The following is a 5,000-nucleotide window of genomic DNA, read 5'->3' on the forward strand; positions in this document are numbered from 1 at the left end:
TCATTCAGGAATTTAACGTTGCAATTGGTTGTTTTCACTTATTCCTTGTTTCGCAAAAATTACCGGATTCATTTGTTTTACCATGATAGACGCAAGGCCTGTCGCATCCATCTCTTACAGTTTCATTGAAGTAGCAATTTGCTGATGAACATGTGAGCAACACTACAAAGACCGTAGAAAGTGTACATGTTTGCCTCCTACTTTTGAACAAACTGTGAAACAATATGTGAAGTGCTTTACGGGATTAGCGTTTAGAGTATCGATTTTCTTATTTTCAGTTTAAAGATCCAGTCACTTGCGCATGGCATCATTGAACCAATCAGAGCGGGAAATTGCGTGGCCTTTTACGCTTTGCCTTTTGATTGGCTAAGAAAGTGACAATTTTTTTATCAAAGCAAACGAGAGCAGACCAGTAGCAATTAAAAAACAAAAGCAATATACGAAATGACATTTGGCATTAAATCAAAAGTCAAGCATTGTCCGACAATCTCTTGTGTCCAAACCCATAAAAAAAGTTTTACAATTGAGATATCAATCGCGATAGGCTATCTCTGTGATTTCATGTTTTGAATGATTATGACGGAAGATCTAATGACAAGTTGATGATCAAGAGCTTTCATTTAGTCCGAATTGTTCAGCCGATTCTTTAGCGCCTGAGATAACAACTAATCATCGCTTCCAATAAATGCTTCACTGATTCGTCAGCAGTAAGGAAACAAGAAATTATCTTGCGCGATCTCAGACTAAAATACAAAGGCCGCAGTAAAATTCCGTGATTTATTCCTCAATATAATAACATTGTTTTCTTGTTCTGGCACAATAAAGGCAATTTCAGAAAAAAACATTTCATTTTTGTTTTCGCGTATTTTATAAAAAAAAGGGAAATGAAAACGCGTTGTTTACACATCCAAAAAGGCTGATGTCAGTGCTACAATATGAAGCCGGCGTGTTCTTGTGTTTTTGTCGTTAACGGCAAACTTTTTTATCACAACATCCCTGCTCCTCCGGCTAAAATGTTACAACAAGCACAAAATAAGCGTCAAGAACACACATAATCCTTAGCTTACTAAAAACTGCAATTATTAACTAATCGATCATCTTTAGACGTCAATATTTCCTTATATTTTGGAGTTAAAATATTCAAAACGTTATTAAGTTTTAAGGATAAAGTTATCACCCTTTATTCCAAACCCGAGCAACCTCGGACAAGTAAAAAACTTCATTATCGATATTGACAGCAGAAGCACCGACGGAAAGAAGGTTTTTTTTCTTTTTTCAAACATAAGTTGCTTTATTATTTGTCGATGATAGTTGTTAGGATGTACATTTACCTTAATATTTATCATTTGCTTTTGCTGATTGTTCACTTTTTTTGCTTCATTTCCGTCTCTAATTGCGGCCCACAATCACACACGCAAAGAGTGCGCAAAATTAAAATCTCTTGAAATCAGTCCTGATCAATGCTTATATACTTCCTTCAAGCAAGCAGTTCCATGCAAGGTAATTATATTTCATGTACCTCTCTAAAATACAGAATACAGGGACACTTCAAATAAGTATTTTTTTCAGTGCCTCGGTGGTTTGGCAGTGAAATGAAACAAGTATTTCTTGAGTGTCACTGGCAACTCGCTAGACTGACCAGCCGCCGAGCCACTCAAAGATATACTTTACTCGTTCTCAGTCAGTTAAACATTGCATTTCAAACCGGCTGATAAACCCTACTCCTTCCTTAGACATTGAGTTTTCGTACTGGTGAGCTGCGAGGCCACTTCAGTAGTACTGCTTCAAAAATGGCCCTGTGTTCTGTAGTTGCTTTCCCTCGCCGGATCGCTATCTGACACAACAACTGAGTAGTGCTAGAGACAGGGGCACCCAACGAGAGTATAGTTCAAATCGTCTTCCGAACAAATATTTTCCGAAAATTGACGTTGGTTGCCCGTGATAGAGAAATATTAAGTTGAAAAGCGCGTAATTAAATCCTGAACGCGTCTTTGGTAATAGGCCGCCATTTTGAAAGCTCGGCACGGCTCTTCTCTCTGAATGCAATTTTTTTGACTCGCTTCAGGCCTGTGTTAGTCTCGCTATCCAAGATGTCGGCCGATACTTCTTGACCAAAAAATACGTTTGCTTTGCAGGCTACATTCAGACAGTTCAGTTAGGGAAGTTTGTTCCGTGATTTAGGAATTTGCAAAATGAAGCAGATGAACGGTTTTCTGTGAATCTCTCCAACGAATGTAGATTATATTCAGAAGAACAACATAGTCCCTCAAACAAACCAGCGACTATATGCTGTCGTATATTAATACAGTATGGTATGGTATTTCAGGATAGACCACTTCGCGGAAGAGACTATGACATAGAGCTAGAACTGACTGTTATCTCTAAGTTAAGAAGTGATCGCCAGGAGGCCCATGCTAAGTGAGTAAAAAGGCATAAGGCACAGCATAGTAGAACCCTACAGTTAGCAGCCTACAACTTTACTCACTGATAAAAGGACGAGCAGGCTGCTCAGTGTAACCAGAACAATATCGTCATAGGTAAGTTCTCTCGTAAAATTTGATCGAATTGTCCATAGCATGAGAGTAGGTCCTTCTTTTGGGAGAAATGCGACAAATGGAGTACGGTCAGAAGCTAGAGGCTTGCTGCAAGCGAGTGAAAGGAACCTTTTAACAGCGCACCTTTCGTCTGATTTCACTGACCAGAAAAGAGAGTCAGAGGACGTTTCGCTTGGAGGGGCCCAAAGAACGACGCATATATTCATTTTCCAGCACAATGGCACTGAAATGAAAGAGTGAAAATGTTTTGATGCTCCCTACCGCGAATGAAGTGCGCAAAGGGAAAAGCAGAGCCGTATACACGTCGATATTTTTGTTGGTCGTAGGCGGCAACTTGTCTATATCTCTGTGACTCAAAGTTAGGTGGACGAAAGAAGGAGCTACTCACTGAGAAATGTTTGGAAGGGGAAAGATAGATGGACAATGCGAAGTAGCAGTTTTATCACTTAATTAATGCTTTGAGAACGTAATTGAACGGACTGGTCATGGATTCCCTCAACACAGGAGTCTAGGTCCTCGTAATTACACTCAGTTGAAGTAATAACCTTACAGAGATTTCAACTTACATCTTAGCGGCTACAGTAAACATAACCTACAATTTTCCAAATTCCATTATTAATTAAAAGGTCTCGCCTAACAAAGGGTTAATCAATTAGTTGCCCTATATGAATTGTCAGATTATTCGATAAAGGCTGTTTCGATCAATTCTCATTTTCGAGCATGAATGACTGAAATGGCCTCACAGATGTTAAACCCTTTAGGTTAAGCGACAAAATCTTTGTTTTTGTTACCTTTTTTGAGAGGTTCGAGGAAAGGGCTTGCATATGCGACCATTATGTTTTCTCATAGATGAAGTCAAGCTTTATATAAAGTGCAAGAATAAGCACACTATAACTTTCCTAACCGTTCACTTTTAGGAACCAACCCTGGGAGTATATTGCCGAAAATGATAAGGAAAACAACAGTAACTGGAATTCACGGATAAAAACAGGAAATCCGGTGTTCTCGCGTTTGTTTTGACACGCCTTCGCCGTTTTCTTGCAAACAGGGAGCCGCTGTCATTTTTGGGTCTGGCTCTAGTGATTAAAGTTATACGTACAGGCATCTGCCATCTGTCACCCACTTTATTACTTTGAAGTGTGAGAGAAGTCAGTGCGGAGATCTGTGGTGTTTATTTTTTACCTGGTAAGTCATTGGCATTACACCATAATATTTCTTGAACGCATTCAAAACTTGTAGAAGTTTAGTTGATCGCAAATCAGCGCGAAATCTCATTTCGTCATTGTGCGCAGCATTTTCAAACGTCACTGTTGTTTCAAGAGATTGCACCGTAAAACGGCAACTTTGAAACAAGTGCACAGTAAATCATATCAAAGTCTGGTATCGAAACAAAGTGATGAAAATCGACCCATACTCATCGGGGTCTCAGACATATTAATTGAAGCTAACATTTTATGCTATCACTGAGCATGCTTCTCATGCTACAGAAAGAGCAAAATGACAGATTCAAGTTTCTGATATCTCAATTCCGCCTCAAGCCAAACTATTTTCTGTTTTTGACGGTGGTGTGACTGAAGAATGGTTTGGGAACTAGTGGAATAAACAAAAACCAATATCTGATACAAATTTCCGACATCTTATTTTGTTCCATCAAGGCTAACTGCATTTTTTCTTCCATTTCAAGTTAAAGAAGAAAAATGCCAATTTGATATATATGCGGGGCAACAATTATCTTTTTTTGTGTAAGCTAACTCGAGTGTTTCAATCTTTGAAAAACAAAATTTCATGTTTATGCAATCAGTAGCAGCCTCTGTGGAAATCTCTTTACTACAATCCAAACACAATACGGGCTCTGTTATGACTCCCTGTGAAACTGAACTTCAGAACATGATTGGCAAGAATGACCCGCGGCTTGTAAATTGTCATCTTGTTACATTGCAGCTCAGCGGGCAATAACGGAAAATCTAGAGAATCTAAATAAATATCGTCAGCAACTTTAGCGTATCCTGTTATTAAATAATGTACCGGCTAAAACAAACTAGGATACATGCATGTATAATTCCATGTATAGTTCCTGCAAGACAAGATGAAATTTAAAAGCTTTCTCGTGTCTAATATAGATAAATTTACTGGGGTATTTATTTGTAAAATTCGCTCCTGTCTAATGTGACTTTGCTAACAATCGAAAGAAGAAAATACTTGATGAAGATTGCCTAATGTTGGATCGCCAATTTAAAACCGCCCCCGCCGAACGTTTATGTTCAACTGTTGCGGCCTAGACGTATCGAGAAAGGCCACGAACGAATTTTCTGCCCGTTGCACTTTTTAAATTGCATGTATTAAATGAGTATTTAATGAAAAAGCAGTTGAAGAAAAGTTATTGCTTATTTTCTACACCATAAAGCGAAGCGTTACGAGACGCACGTGCCCGGTTCACGATTTGTT

General features: G+C 38.7%; 1 protein-coding gene across 4 annotated transcripts in view; it reads left to right on the forward strand.

Moving 5' to 3' along the window:
- The window catches only part of LOC137999065 (QRFP-like peptide receptor), a 12,790-nt gene that overhangs the window by 1,643 nt on the left and 6,147 nt on the right, over positions 1–5,000 (forward strand). The window contains exons 2-3 of one of the 4 annotated variants that reach the window (XM_068844894.1): positions 2,327–2,537; positions 3,473–3,740. The exons of 1 other annotated variant lie outside the window; for it this stretch is intronic. The gene's annotated coding sequence lies outside the window, so the exon portion shown is untranslated. Of the gene's footprint in view, positions 1,501–2,326; positions 2,538–3,472; positions 3,741–5,000 lie in introns of all 4 variants that reach the window. 2 more of the 4 variants (XM_068844896.1, XM_068844898.1) reach the window with 2 other exon arrangements.

The sequence above is a fragment of the Montipora foliosa genome, chromosome 4 (assembly GCF_036669935.1).
Source record: "Montipora foliosa isolate CH-2021 chromosome 4, ASM3666993v2, whole genome shotgun sequence".
In the NCBI taxonomy this organism is placed as follows: Eukaryota; Metazoa; Cnidaria; class Anthozoa; order Scleractinia; family Acroporidae; genus Montipora; species Montipora foliosa.